Source organism: Mastomys coucha, unplaced genomic scaffold (assembly GCF_008632895.1).
Source record: "Mastomys coucha isolate ucsf_1 unplaced genomic scaffold, UCSF_Mcou_1 pScaffold20, whole genome shotgun sequence".
Lineage (NCBI taxonomy): Eukaryota > Metazoa > Chordata > Mammalia > Rodentia > Muridae > Mastomys > Mastomys coucha.
Window position 1 is genome coordinate 68,975,956 of NW_022196903.1, and position 17,226 is coordinate 68,993,181.

The following is a 17,226-nucleotide window of genomic DNA, read 5'->3' on the forward strand; positions in this document are numbered from 1 at the left end:
GAGGGTGAAGGATTGTAAGAGATGGTGATGATGACCAGGAAGTAGCACAGTGAGCAAGATGTAAAGAGAATAAATAAAATAAAATAATGAAATAAAATTTATAAAAGAAAATAGAACAGGTAAAAAGGTAACCACAATCTATTTAAACCAGAAAAGATTCAGGAACTTTGAGAAAATACCTATTTCCTGAAAATCCCAAAGCAATGAAAACTTGAAGAAGATCATTTCAAGGCAAATAAAACAGACTTCATTACACCTTGAAGGTCAATTTGTGGAAATTATTATCCTGAAAAATTATGATTCTATAGAGAGAACATAACATACTGTTGCATGTCTGTTAGAAAGGCTCCATGGATAAAGAGCTCCTTATACCAGCCCTTTCTTTGTTTCTCCGCTCTTCCTTATCTTATTTTTCTCCTTTAAACGTCTGTAGTGAATGCTTTGTGATAAGTGCAAATTATTAATATTTCCATTGAATAATATCAGCTTTAGTTTAAAGCATAGTGATAATGTGCCTCAAAGGATAGGAGACTTTGATGGAAAGCTAGAATGTAAGACTATAAAGTGTCTAGGGTTTAACATGCTCTCCAAATAGAAAAAGATACTGGGCTAAATGAACAAAGCTAATGAGTCTCTTTTGACACTTGTACATTGTGTGTCCCTGAAAATTTTTATTCTGTCTTTAATCCTGTAAAAAGAAGAAAATTATCATAGAATAAGAGAGTTTGATGGAAAGCTGAAATGTAAGATTCTAAAGTGTCTTAGGTTTTAATGTGCTCTCCAAATATAAAAATATACTGGGCTAAAATGAATAAAGCTAATGAGTCTCTTTTGACACTTTTTCACTGTATATCCCTGAAAAAATTTTATTCTGTCTTCAATACTATAAAAAGAAGGAAATCATATCATAATTTTATTATGTAAAATAAAATAAGATAAAATATACTGTATAATTCCTACCATGCTTAATCCAGAGGAAGCATTACTAAACAGACTCTGTTAATTCCAACAAATATTAGCCAACCTCATAGTTTTTATTATTTTATGATCTACAAAGAGAAAAAAATAAGTTAAATACACCCTTGTTATGCTAACTAGGTTTGGGTTTATATAAGTGAAAGAAGTGATATACTTTCTTAGAGTACTGTGAGATTGTGTGATTTGGTAATAATCAAGTCACACAGCACTCAAACAAACACCACAAAGTAATTACATGGGAACTAGCAAAAGCTAAACACCTACATTGATTCTAAATCAAATATAATTGAGCATGATTCACTAACTTTTAAAATAATCAAGTTGACCTAAATATTTAAAGCATTCAGTGTATATAGCCATAAACTTGTTCTAATTCTCAACTTCAAAAATCTTTTATATTTTACCTAGAGTGGGAGTCACATCTCCTTTTGTTTAATTCTATACTTAAATTCTAAAATAAATTGTAGGAGGTCCTCATGCATTATTACACCTGACTCTGTGAAGGATATACTCTTCTGGACATGGAACTCAGCAAGTAGGCAGCACCACCTACCAAAATGAGACCAAAGACTGAATCTATCACAGTTCATAATTATGAGGAACACATAATGTTGGCTTCTGTAGTTAGTTCTGCTTCTGGCTAAATGTTGTTGCTCACTCTCAACTCAATGATGTGAATTTGTGTTTAAAGGCAAAATATTTTAAAATCTGAGGACTGCACTGGTGACTCCAACACCCAGTATAATCATCAGCTTGCTAGTAGAGACTTTAGGTTGACTTGAACCTATGTCCGAGTAGTCTTTTCTAGTACAAACCTAAAAAAATTACAGGGAGCTATAGAGAGATATGCCCTTTTTTTGTAGACAATAAACTAAGTAACATAATACTGATACCATGAAATGTCTACAAAGTTGTTAAGAATAAATTAATCCCAGAACATCAGTGAAAATATTCAGAAGATCATGTCATGAATCATATTACATTATTTAATAGAAACCATTGGACACTGAGAAAATCCTACCACGTCTGTTAGTAAAGGGGGAGGGTAAGCAATTCATTTTTATTACTGAACAAAACTTTAATGTAATGTTGTTGCTAGCTGAGAATGGAACCACGACAGATAGGCTGGCTCTGAAGAATCAAGATTCACAGCTAATTTTGTCCTAGTTATAACTATGTGGTGCAGAATAATAATTCCCTACAGCCTTAAAGTATTGCTGACATGATAATGAATTAGATGTACAAAGACAAGAAATGTCTTTTCTTATATGAACTTACAGTAGAAGTAAAATATTATGTTGCATTATTGATGTACATACAGCAAACCATAGAACAACTTTCTTTATTTTTAGTTTCTTAAGACAAGGCAGACACACTTAGATCATGGCTTAATCAGCAAACCAATTGGAGGAAAAGATTTCTGAATGCTGGCAAAAGAATCAAAGATACACTTGCTTCTACAGCTATGAGTCTATAATAACACCAAGTTAACAGCCATAATGTGTACTCAGAATACCTAGTGCCAATCTGGATCAGTGCAGGCCCCATGTTTGTCACTTCAGTCTACGTGAGTTCTTAAGAGTTCTGCGTTTAGTTGATTTGATGTACCGTGTTCCACTGGTGTCCTTTATCTCCTTTGACTCTTTGAATATTTTCTCTCATTTACCTGGGGTATTAATGATCTCTTAGAAAAGGGACCCAATGGACACCTCCAATTTACACTCTTTCTACATAATGTTTACTGGTTGGGCTCTCTGTCTGTCCCTATCAGTTGCTGGAGGAAGATTCTCTCATTTGTTTTGAATACTAATCTGTGAAGACAGCAGATTATCATTAGACCTCATTTCATTAATATTTTTTCAACTTGTGTTTGGTTTTATCCTTGGTCTCAGGGCTATCCAGTCTTTGATTCCTGACCATTGAAAATGTTTTGGACATAATGTTTCTCTTGTGGATGTGCGTCAAGTCAAACCAGAAATTGTTTGGCCTAAATATCACTAATATTGTGGCTCCTTCTTTTTCTCTGGATCTTTCTGTCTTCACCTGCAGCCTGTCTTTGTAAATTTGTCCCATTAACCCTGCCTCCTCCTCCTCCTTCTCCACCTCCTCCTCCTCCTTCTCCTCCTCCTTCTCCTCCTGCTCACCCTCCTCTTCCTTCTCCTCCTTCTCACCCTCCTCTTCCTCCTCCTCCTTCTCACCCTCCTCTTCCTCCTCCTCCTCCATTTTCTCCACTCTCTCTGCCTCTCTCTCCTTTTTCTTTCCCTTTCTCTTAATCTCTCTGTAACTCTCTTCTGCTCTCCTCTTCTTTTTAGTAGCCTCTTTCCTGTCTGTTCTCTTAAGAGTTAGCCACAACCTATTTCTGACTCATTCTGTAAAATTTTCTGTAACTCATGAATTTGCCTGCTTCCCAATTAATCATAACTTTCAAACATGACTTTCCTTCTATAAGCTAACTTTACCTTCCTTATCTGGATTTGAAGGTGTGTGCTAATGGCATAAATATATTCCAGCCATGCCATGGGGATTAGAGTTGTGTCATTTCAGCTTGATCACATAGACCTAGGGTGTCTTTAGACGTGATCTTTTGCCAGAGTAGCAATATTGCAAGATTAAAATTTCTTTATCACAAATTGTTTGAATGAATGCCAGTCCTCCCTCCATCTGTCTCTGTATTTGTCTCTCTGTCTCTGTTTCTCTCTGTCTCTGTTTCTCTCTGTCTCTCTCTGCTTCTCTGTCTCTGTCTCTGTCTCTCTCTCTCTCTCTCTCTCTCTCTCTCTCTCTTTCCCTGTCTCTCTCCATAATCTGGATATTCAATCTTATAATATTTAAATATAGTGTTTAAGTCACAGCACCTGGATTTGAATTTCTCCTCTACTATTTGAAACCTTTTACAACTTTGCAGCCTAGGTTGTTTTTCAAAAAAAAAAAAAAAACTATACCCCACCCCATTTTTGTCCATTCCTTCCTCAGAAAACTTTATTAGAACTCAAGCTTATATAAAGTCTTTTGGAGAAGCAGATGACGTACCAATTTAGGCCCCAATTAATATAAAGTTCTCAGGCTTTCTAGAGCCACAAAAATCAACTTCTGACAATCTTGCTGAAAATTAGTTAGCTATTCCAAGGACAAAGTCTTGAAAAATACTCACTTTGAAAATATTCCCAATATCTTTGATTTCTTTTATATTTTAAAATATTAATGTTATTGTTCTTGGAAACTCACTGTGATGTTCATAGATTGTGTAGAATGTACAAAAGTGTCAGTCATCCTTTGTATTATGACTTCTGTGATCATTTTCTTTTTTTGATCATCATTCAAGCAAGACACAAAACGCATGAATTTAGTGTCAAATCCCTTAAAGGGAGACTTACACATTAAATCTCAGGTTCAGATGAAAATCTAATATGTTAATACATATAAGATTATCAAAAGTAAACCATTATATAAATATTGAATTCATTAACTATTTGCATAAAATTAATATTAAAGGTGTTCTTTACTTCTTTACCTAATCTTAGTATAGTACAAGTCTACAGAAGGACTGAGAATTTAGGTGTGGATAATATTGAGAACCTCAGAGATATTACACTTCCTGCCAAAAATAATTGAATGAATTTTATCTCAGTAACAATTACACATACACACAAAACACACTCTCTTATGTTCAATCAATTGAAATCATAAACACTAACCAAATATAAGTTAATTGAAAACAGGTTCTATTTTCATTTATAGGTCATCATCAAAGGAATCCAAGGCAAAAATCTGGAGGCATAAACTGAAACCACAGACAAAATGTTCCTCTGTAGCTTCCTGGCCATGTGTTATTCATCTTTTTTTGGTATAATCAAGGTCCACCTGTCCAGGGGTGGACAATAACTGTCAGAGCTTCTCATAACTCAAGAAGTGTCTCATAGACTTGTGTGCAAGCCAATATGGTGGAGTAATTTTCGCATTGTGGTTCTTTTTTCACATATCATTACTAGATTCATATACAAGAACACAACCACCACTATCATCATCCAAATAATATCAACAAATGATAATAAATATTGATAGTAACATTAATAATAACTAGAACACACACAAACATAGCCACATACATATACACACACTCACACAAACACATACAGACACACACACACACACACTCAGCTTTCCTATTCTATTATTTAATTTAACTTTTGAAATATCTTCTCTATTGTCCCCTAAAGGTAATTTTATGTGCAAGGGGTGGACTGCTTCTGACATTTTATAAAACAGAATTCTCTAGGATATGATTTAATCAGCATTTTGCTAAAAAGAATCTTTCAAACCAAATAATTCCCCCAAAGGATCACCTTTTATTAATATACACATTTGTCATTACACTGTCTTCTTCTACAGCCTTTGAGACATTAGAGAGACTCATAAATATCCCTAAGTCACCCATCCAGGCAATTCTGTCATCCTGAAGTCTTACAGAGTAAATATGTTTTAGTCAATCTGGGCAAATATCACAGGAATGTAGTTTCAGAAATTTTCAAGGTTTGCTATTCACAAATAAAATACTGTGATAGATTCAGAAAGACTAAGAAAGAGAGCTGGAAAGTATATAATAGGATCTCATACAAAGAAGCTATATAATCTAAAGACCATAGTAACATGATATGACTAGCTCTGGAATGAAAAGGTCATGTACCGGCTGGTTTTGTGTGTCAACTTGACACAGGATGGAGTTAACACAGAGACGGGAGCTTCAACTGGGAAGGTGCCTCCATGAGATCCAGCTGTGGGGGTAGAGCCCCTTGTGGGTGGTGCCATCCCTGGGCTAGAAGTCTTGGGTTCTATAAGGGTGCAGACTGAGCAAGCCAGGGGAAGCAAGCCAGTAAGAAACATCTCTCCATGGACTCTGCATCAGCTCCTGCTTTCTGACCTGCTTGAGTTCCAGTTTTGGCTTCCTCTGGTGATCAACAGCAATGTGGAAGTAAGCTAAATAAACCCTTCCCTCCCCAATTTGCTTCTTGGTCAGGATGTTTGTGCAAGAATAGAAACCCTGATTAAGACAAATTGGTACCAGCATAGTGGGGTATTCCTGTGACAACCTGACCATGTTTTGGGGAGGACTGTAGAAGGACTTTGGAACTTTGAGCTAGAAGAGCCACTGATTGTTAAGAACTCTGTGAGATGTTCTGTAGGAGCTTGGAAGATCATGTTGAGAATAGTGCAGATGGAGGCCTGGCTTGTGAAATTTCAGATGGAAGATTAAAGAATCTTATCAGGGCCATGTTGTTTTGATTGTGAAGATTCTGTTGTTTTGTTTAGCTGGGGCTGAAGTATCAGCTGTGATTAACAAGATACCAGAACTACTAAAGCAAAAACTTTGCATTACTGGGACTATTGATGCTGGTTAGCTGGAACTAAGAAATTAGTGGTGATTAAGAAGAGACCAGCATCACTGAGGTGACATCTTCTGGGAAGTGTTTTCTGAGAGAACAAAGAGGCTGTGTTCCAGAGATAGCCAAGGTTGTATGTTGTGCTATAGCAGGACTTGGTATTATGTAAGAATTACCCAGGTGGTACTAGTTTTGAAGGCTTAAAAGGGTCATGAAGAGCATCTGAGGCACAGTGAGAGGCCATGAAAGGCCATTGGTGAAGGGGCAGCCTTGGTTTACAATTAATTGATGGCCCAGGACTGAAGGGGTCATGCAAAGGAGTTGAGGCTTGGCACCTTGAAGACAGTCTATGAGAGGCTATTGGTGAAGCTTAGTTACAGTGAAAGAAGCAGTGTTTTGGGAATGCCAGTACCATGCAATAACCATCAGGGACAGCAGCAGCAGTGGAGTACAGGGATCTGGAGCCCAGAAGACAAGATGTGTGCTACAAAGGGCAGAGCTGGAGAAGTGACCAAAGCCCTTAGAGGAGCCCAGAAGATCGTGAGTTGGATCCCAGAAGTTCGTTTTGCTTTTGATTGTGACTGTACACTGATATTTTTCCCTCTTGAAGGAAGAAAGTATTTTAGTAGAGTTCACAGTTAAGAGACTTTGAATTTTAAAAGATATTGGACATTTTGAATTGATTGAACTTTTAATATGTGAAGACTGTGGGACTTTACATCTTGGGGATGAATAAGAAAGTAAGGGTTGAGGCTTAATAGTGATATGTTTGTGTGTCAAGTTGACAAGGGGTCAATTGTACTGGCTGGTTTTATGTGCCAACTTGACACAGGCTGTAGTTATCACAGAGAAGGGAGCTTCAATTGGTGAAGTGCCTCCGTTAGATCCAGCTGTGGGGCATTTTCTCAATTAGTGATCAAGGGGGTAGAGTTCCTTGTGGGTGGTGCCATCCCTGGCTGGAAGTCTTGGGTTCTATAAGAGATTAGGCTGAGCAAGCCAGGAGAAGCAAGCCAGTGAGAAACATCTCTCCATGGCCTCTGCATTAGCTCCTGCTTCCTGACCTGCTTGAGTTCCAGTCCTGACTTCCTCTAAAGTCCTTACTTCCAGTCCTTACTTCCAATGTGAAAGTAAGCTAAATAAACCCTTTCCTCCCCAACTTGCTTCTTGGTCATGATGTTTGTTCAGGAATAGAAACCCTGACTAAGACAGGTCATAATAGTTATATATCCAAAGAATTTTGAAGAAATACATTTCATTTTTAGGAAATTCAATTCTGCACACTTTTAAAATTTTAAAAAATTATGTGCCTACATCCTACCATGTCTATATATCTATTTCAGTGTATGTGTAACTGATATATATATATGTTATCTGTGTATATATATATATATATATATATATATATATATGCATGTATATATGTGTGGGGGGGTATGCACACACACACTTATTATACATCATTATAAAACACAACATATAGTATAAGCATATGTATTTGGTAGTTTTTAGTAAAGTTTTTATGTTGGAAGATTTATATTAAAGGAAAATACATAATATATATCATAAAAATATTATATAAGGCTTAGTTGATACCAATAAGAATTTTGAAATTTTGTTTTAAAAATTAGCATAGCATCAATGAAATGTTGGAATGTTATATGGAGGAGCAGTACACTGCCACTGTCATTATTTAAAATTACTTTGGCACTACTCAAAGTATGAATTAATAGAAATCAAATTTACCAAAGATAACTTTGGATTTTGAACAGACTTACTTAAAAGTCCTTCTTATTTTATACATCCTCCCTTTAGCTATATCCCTTGTTGATTTTGCAGTAGATATTTTTGTTTTGTTTTGTCTTATTCTATCTGTAGCAACCAAGCAATTGTAGACTATGTAAGCAGCATTGACTTTAAGGGAAGAGCTATGTTGCTTAAAGAATGTCTTGCTTGATTAGTTGTTCCTTCTTAGACTTTGACATATACCTTAGCATCCACAATATTAGTTTCTTCCATAAGTGTATGGACTAAAGAACTCCTTACAGAAAATGATATAGATTTTAAGGAAATCTTTGATTATTACTTTGTTTTTCTGTTTTAGGGGCTCATTACAAATAAAGATCTCATCATTGATTGATTCATATACTTGAAATGTACTGTTAATATGGGTTTAATTCTTTAATATATGAATGTAGTTATGATAGAAAGTTTATTATATATAACAAATGATGGTGATAATACATACACAATATACCAATCTTACTTTCTTATGGGAAAATATGTACAATTAACATGAGGAGTAGGGAAAACTCAGCAAAATTGCAATGCTGGATGATACAGCACTTGTGCCCATCTGCCTTCAGACCAAGGATTGTTCAGGCAGTTCTCGAAACCACAAAGCAAGGGCAACCTTACAGTGAAGGTTGATTCTAATCTACATGATCAGAGAAGTGCAATATTTTAACCTTCAGGAAAAGATAATACTTTAAACTAAACCCATTAACTGCCAAATTTTATCTCATATTTATGGCTGAGTTTCACTGACATCTTTTGATATAGATTCACCTGAAGAATCTCAGTAAAGAATGGAGTACAAAAAGTTTGTCTGCAGCTATGCTTGGGATTTTCTTAGGTTAAATGAAGGTTGGTAGAACTAACTTGGTGTGGGTCTCACCATGTCATAGGCTGGGATCTAGATTGAAGGAAAAGGTGAATGTGTGCTGAGTACCCCTATGCATACATTGATCCATCACTCTCTGTTCTGGACTACGGATGGAATGTGATTGCTACTTCAAGTGTTGGCAATGATAAAGAGTAACACAGGACTGTGAACCAAATGGACACTTTTTTCTTCAAGTTGCTTTTGCCAAGGTATTTTTTCAAGTTAACAACAGAGAATATCTAAGATCTACCAATTAAGCACTTAACTTATTTAGTTAAAATGATGTTGGGCTGTAGAAGTTTTTAAATATATTTTTTTAAATGTCGAGCATTCTTAAAGTATACCATTTCTCTCTTTTCTCATAGCCTTTCTCTTTTACTCTCAATTTAGTTAACTGAAACATTTATTTACAGGAACATTGTACAATTCCATCTTAGCTGTGTCTTCTTAATTGTTTCCCTTTTTTAAAAAGACTTTCCCCTCTTTTTTTTTTTTTTTAACGCGACAAGGATAAAAGGGAAGAATTAGTGTTGGGTGGCCAATGGAGAAGAATGTGGGCATAGTTTGGGGAGAGAAAATCATGATCAAAATATATGATACAAAATAATTGGTTAAAAAAGAGAAAACCTGAAGAATAGATTCTTTTGCAGAAAACTAAGTATTGTATTTCACTTTAAGGGTAGTTATCCAAAGGATAGATTGTGTGTATATAATTTGAATATTATGTCAATTTACTGTTTCATTGTATTTCCCATGTGAAGATTTGAAATCCACTATAATAAGATTCCTGAATAAATAACCACTTCTAAGTAATGTTCACATGACCAAAGTATTTGAAATTCAGGCTAAAAATCATATTTTCAATATTTAAAATATACAAAATTTGTATCTATAACTATAATGTGGCAAGTATTTGTCTCTAAAAGCAAAGCTTAAATTAAATAATTATTTTGCTTTTCTATATGACACCCACAGGACACACACACACACACACACACACACACACACACACACACAGGATACACACACACACACACACTTTAGGATTAGGCTATAAATGTCAAGCAAGAGCCAAAAGCCTGATACTTTGGAGAAGGAAAATTTTAAAAAAAATATTTGCTTTGTGATATGAAGTCTTGAAAATATTCTTGGTTCTAAATTTGTTCAATCATTTGAGTATGAGCTATAATAATGTGCATTTTGACCTTCATGTGGGGCCTGAGCAACTGGAATGGGGCTATCCCAAAAGCTGTTACCTGTGTGTGGAATATGTTCTACTACCTGCACTGCCTCTTCTGGCCTCAGTGGGAGACCTATTAGAGAAGTGAAGTGCCAGGATAGGGGGATACCTAAAGGCCCCAATCACACTCAAAGGAGAAGGGGGGAAAGGGGGAATAGTGAGAGGGTGTGACCAGGAGGGGGAGCAGTGAGTGGCATATAAAATGAATATTAAAAATGTTAAATTAAATTTAACATATAATAAATTTCAGTGGAAATTGCCAAACAAAACAAGATTTGCTTATAACAAACAGGAGCACAAAATATTGAGAACTAATATTCTCTGGCTCTCTCTCTATTACTCATATTTATCTTGAATCAGGAATATGCCATACTATGATATGCTACATGGGAGAAAAACTGTAAGTCACAAGTGCCTGTGTACAATATCTTGCCATATTTAGGACATATTCCAGACATAAACCATGAAAACAGCAAGCACAAGAAGCCAATTTCCTTGTTAGTGAACTTAGAGGTTGGTCTTCCCCTGCAAGCCTTCAGATAAGACATTGTTCCTTTGTGATACTTTGATCTCAAGCTTGTAGCAGACCTCGAGCCACACAAATTAGACGTATCCTGTCATCACCCCTGACCTGAAACAACTGTAAAATTAATGATGTTTTGATGAGCTCAATATATTCTGAAGCAAAAGGAACTTTGTGTATTCCTTCCATGGTATCACTTGCTAGTGATGTGGTAAGACTGGACTACCATTTTATATGTTGCACTATGAATACGCTTATGTACTTTGAAGATTCAATCATTAAAATTATTCAGCCCTGGACATATTTGAAGATACATTTCCACATATGTCATTATCTCTTAAAGGGCCCTTTGCACACAATCCCGAAAATATCTCCTGAATCAAAATGCAAATCTGTATTTTAATTCAAAGTTCCAAATGTCTATGAAATGTTCTTTTGTACTGCCAATGTAACAAAGCAAATTATAGTTCTGAAGGAAAATGAAAGCCAAAACCACTATTCAGGCAGCATTTATAAACACTGCTCAAGTGTTCCTGTCAAATGAAAAGAATAGTTTTCAGATTGAGGCTTAAACTGTTCGGAATCTTGCCTCAGCTAAGGCTATCCCCAGATTCTTCTATCTTTTAAGTGTTTTGCTTTTATTCTTTCTTTATTTTTTTAGCTGTTTGTTTTTATTGCATCTAAGTGTGGCAAGTCTCTGAAGGTCTTATAATTGAATTATCCATTAAAAACTGCTGGAAATAATTACCATTGATTAGGAAAGAAGGCTGATAGTGTTTAAATGCTTCAAATCAAGTGATGAATGGGATAAGATGTGGGGATCAGACTAAGTGGAAGTGACTTCACAGTGTGCTTGATATTGGCAAATGTTCCTGTAGATTATATATAGATGCTAAATATTAAGTCCCTGGGAAGGATGGGAACTCTTCCAATTAGGCAGTTCTGAAAAGGTCATCTCTGGAATTTGGAGTCAGCATCTTTGTCTTTTAAGCCTAATAACAGTTAGTGGAATGTCACATTGTAATTGTAGCCTTTGCTAATGTACTAAACTAACAGTTGCTCCAGGATGTAATTTTGGTCCCTGAAATTGCAGCTAGGGATAACTTCCTGTCAAAGGGTCAAAACTCAAAAAAAAAAAAAAAAAAAAAAAAAAAAAAAAAAAACAAAAACAAAAACAAAAACAAAAAACAAAAAAGGAAGGAGAGACCAGCAGCAAACCAAGCTCTGACAAAGAAATCCTGAGCTGCTTAGTTTAGGTAAGGGTGATGTTAAGTCATGACTCAGATGTCTGTTCATCTTTTAAGCTCTTCTCTCCTACTGAACATTTCAGAAAAATTTGACAATATGAAGTCAACTTGTGTAAATGAATGTTTATAATCTCAAGCTGTCAGTATATTTATAAAGATCCCATGGCTACATTCAATGAGTTAACACCTTCAAGTAGACAAAAACTCCAAAGGAATGGAAAGCAGTAGTATATTATTGATAATTGTTTGGGAATTAGGAGTATGCCAAATAAGAAAAGTAATGGTATGAAATATAAAGGCACTAGGAAATATTACTAATTAAAGAAATATGGTTGTGTGCAATTACAAACTGGAGAGACTTTTCACATCAAATCATATATATATATATACATATATATATTTATATACATGTATATATATGTATATATGTATACATATATAGATACACACACACATATATATGTATATATATATACATATACATATATATATATACATATATATATGACTATGGGCAGTAACAACACAAGGGGAAAAAAGCAAGAGAAGACATGGATCTGTAATTATCTGAATAGGAAAGAAGACACAGGAGTTGAAAGGAGTGTTAAGTGCAATCTCTGCTCTCCCAGAGGACCCAGGTTCAATGTAAGTTCCCACATTAAATGTCCCACAAACACCACAATTTCAGCTCTAGGTGACTAGATATCCTCATCAGACTTCTAAAGATACTTCACCCATATGGTATACACTCACACAAACACACACACATAAATAACAACTTTAAAAAAGAGGAAATATCAAAGATGTTCGAAGACTTATGAAGATGGCACAAAAATGAGGAAGAATCAACTTTTATAATCCTGTGAACTGAAATTAATTTAACTTCTGCAATTTAAATTTTGCAATTGATTATGTTGCAAACATAATGGGTGTGTATATATGTGTGTATGTACCTATGTATTTATATCTATGTTTATACTGTAACTTTTCATAAAAAAATTCGAGATAATATTTTTCTGGGCAAATGCTTATTTCTATTATTGAACTGTGTGAAGGACATAAAGACTCTTGCGTATAACTATGTAAATATCTACCTGGGTAATTTGGCAAATAATAACTTGTTTCCTACAATCATATTCTTCATTTGAAAATAATGTGGGAAAGGAATGCAATTGTTTTAGAAAAAACTCCCTCATTTCATTCAGTAAAGGTTATTTATTCATTTAATTTTTAGCTCTAAGCAAGTTCATGTAAATTAACCACAATAAAGAGTTCATTTTAGAGTGATTTATGATATCAAGGAATGCAAGATTATATATAAAGTGAATGTATTTTGTTCTTTCTTTCTTTTTTTCACTCACATCCTGATCATAGCCTTCTACTATCTGCTTAGTAACCATTTCACATAACACACCTCTGCTCTCTCCTCCTCTGTGAAGGGGATGCTCCCACAAATATGCCAATCTACCCTGGTATATCAAGTTAATGTAGGACTAGGCACATCCTCTACCACTGAGGCCAGTCAAGGCAGCCTAATCAGTGGAAACAGGATTCGTGGATAGGCAACAAATGTGTGAGAATGCCCACTCCAGTTCTTGGAGGTCCTGCATGAAGACCAAGCTGTGCATCTCCTACATATGTGCCCTTGGGGAAGGTATGCTCAATTCAGCTCATGTATGCTCTTTTGTTGGTGATTCAGTCTCTGAGAGCCCCATGTGTCCAGGTAAGCTTTTTATTTTATTTTTTTTTGAGTTGGCAATTTTCTTTAATTAGATGTTTTCTTTATTTACAACATCTCCTTTCCCTGACTCCCCTCCAAAAGAAAAGAGAGAAGAAATATAAAATAAAAAAACAAAAACTAAAAGAAACCCCTGTTCCCTCTCCCCTCCCCCTGCTCACCACAACCCCCTGATTCCTGGCCCTGGCATTCCCCTACACTGGGGCATAGTACCTTCACAAGACCAAGGAACTATCCTCCCATTGATGACCAACTTGGCCATCCTCTGCTATACATATGCTGCTGGAGCCATTAGTCCCACCATGTGTTCTGTTTGGTTGGTGGTTTAGTCCCTAGGAGCTCTGAGGGTACTTGTTAGTTCATATTGTTGTTCATCTTAAATGGCTGCAAACCCTTCAGCTCCTTGAGTCCTTTCTCTAGATCCTTCATTGGGGACCCTGTACTCAGTCCAGTGGATGGCTGTGAGCCTCTACTTCTGCATTAGGCTGGTACTGTCAGAGCCTCTCAGGAGACAGCTATATCAGGCTCCTGTCAGCCAGCACTTGCTGGCATCCACAATAGTGTCTAGATTTGATGATTGAATATGAGAAGGATACCCAGGTGGAGCAGTCTCTGAATTGTCCTCCTTTTAGTCTCTGCTCCATAGTTAGTCTCTACAACTCCTTCCATGGGTATTTTGTTCCCCCTTTTAAGAAGGAATGAAATATCCACACTTTGTTCCTCCTTCTTCTTGAATTTCTTGTGGTTTATGGATTGTACTTTGTGTATTCCAATCTTCTGGGCTAATATCCACTTATCAGAGAATGCATAACATATGTGTTCTTTTGTGATTGAGTTACCTCACTCAGGATTATATTCTCCAGGTCCATCCATTCCCCCAAGAATTTCAAAGGTTCATTGTTTTTAATAGCTGAGTAGTACTCCATTGTATAAATGTACCACATTTTCTGTATCCATTCCTTTGTTGAGGGACATCTGCTCTGAACATAGTGGAGCATGTGTTCTTACACTGCAGGTTTTCCTGTGAAGTTCCAATTCCCTCTGGGTCTCTCAATCCTTCCCCCAATTCTTCAACAAGATGTTCTGAACTCCATCTAATATTTGTCTGTGACAAATACATTTCAGTCAGCTGCTCATGGAGCCTCACAGATGACAGTTATGCTAGGCTCCTGTCTGAAAACAAAACAGTATCATTAATAGTATTAGGGATAGGAATAGAAACTATCCAAGGGGTGGGTCTCAAGTTGGGCCACTTATTGTTTGGCTATTCCTTAAGACTCTGCTACATCTTTGTCCTTGCATTTCTTGTATGCAGGACAAATTTGGTGTAAAAGGTTGTGTGAGTGGATCAGTGTTCTTATCCTCCAACAGGTAATCTTGCCATTTTAGGCTCCATATCCCCCACTGCTTGGAGTTTCAGCTAGAGTCACCCTGTAGAGCCTCCCCTATCTCAGGTATCTGGTACATATTAGAAATGACCTCTTCCTTCAGCAAATCATCAATTTCCATTCACTCTCCATGTGGGTCTGGGTTACCTCACTCAGGATGATATTTTTTAGTACTATCCATTTGGAAGCAAATTTCATGATGACCAAGTTTTTAATAGCTTAGTATTATTCCAATGTGTAAATGAACCACATTTTTTAAAAATCCATTTTTAGGTTGAGGGAAATCTGGGTTGCTTCCAGTTTCTGACTATTATGAATTAAAGTTGCTATGAATATAGTTAAGTAATCATTCTTCTGGAATGGTGGATCATCTTTTGGGTATATGCCCAGGAATGGTACAACTAGGTCTTGATGTAGAACTAATCCAAATTTTCTGAGGAATCACCAAATTTATTTCAAAAGTGGATTTAAGTTTGTACTTCCAACAGTAACAGAGTAGTGCCCCACCCCCTGTTCCACATCCTTGCCACTATTTGCTGTTCCTTGAGATCTCTGATTTTAGCCATTCTGATGGGTATAAGATGGAATCTCAGAGTCACTTAGAACTGCATTTCTTTGATTTATAAGGATATTTATCATTTCCTTATGTGTTTCTACAAATTTAGAGATTCCTCTGTTGAGAATTCTCCTTTTAGCTCCATACTTCAATTTTTTGGTAGAGGGGGCTTCTGAGACAGGATTTCTCTGTGTAGCCCTGGCTGTCCCAGAACTCACTCTGTAGACCAAGCTGACCTCAAACTCAAGAAATCTGCCTGCCTCTGCCTCCCAAGTGCTGGGATTAAACATGTGCACCACCACTGCCCACCTTTCTTAAAAGATTCATTTATTTTATTTTTGTATAAAGCTATCTTCAGGCACATCAGAAGAAGTCATTACATCCCATGACAGATGTGAGCCACCATGTGGTTGCTGAGAAATGAACTCAGGACCTCTGGAAGAGCAGTCAGTACTCTTAACCGCTGAGCCATCTCTCCAGCCTTTATACCCCATTTTAAATTGGATTATTGGGTTTGTTGGTGTCTAACTTCTTCAGTTCTTTAAATAATTTGAATACTAGCCTTCTGTTAGATGTAGGGTTGGTGAACTTCTTTTCCCATTCTGCAGGCTGCCATTTTATTCTACTGACAGTGTCCTTTGCCTTACAGAAGCTTTTTAGTTGGATGAGGTCCCATTTAGTAATTGTTGATCTCAGTGACTGAGTTATTGGTGTTGTCAGGAAGTTGTCTTCTATACCAAGAGTTCAAGGCTATTTCCACTTTCTCTTCTATTAGATTGAGTGTATCTAGTTTTTTGTGGAGGTCCTTGAATCACTTGGACTTGACATATTATCAGTCTTTTACATGCAGTCATTCAGTTAGCCCAGGACCATTTGTATAAGATGCTTTGCTTTTTCCATTGTTTGATTTTTATTTCTTTGTTAAAAATGTAAGAGTCCAGATGTGTGCAGGTTTATATCTGGGTCTTAGATTTGATTCCATAGATCTACCTCTCTGTTTCCATACAAATATCATGCAGTTTTTATTACTAGTGCTCTGTAGTACAGCTTAAAAACAGGCCTGGTGATTCCTCCAGAAATTCTTTTATTGTACAGGATTGTTTTAGCTACCCAGTTTTTATTTGTTTGTTTGATTTTCTTTTCCTGTTTTGGTTTTCTATATGAAGCTGAAAATTTTCTTTTCAAGTCTGTAAGTATTGTGTTAGAATTTCAGTAGAGATTACATTCAGTCTTTAGATTGCTTTTGGTAAGATGGCCATCTTTACTATGTTAATCCTACTGACCCATGAGCGTGGGACACCTTTCTATCTTCTGATGCCTTCTTTAATTTCTTTCTTTAGAAACTTGAATTTCTTGCCATGTATTGTAGGCTTAAGTGGGGTCCCATGTCTGTGCGGCCACAGGGCTCTGGCCTCTCAGGGAGTCAGGACACCAGAGATTTGACTGTTCTTACCCCACACCAGCACCAGGTACGTGTCAGGCTATGGGATGCCTCAGGACACTTCTCGGGGGAGTTGAG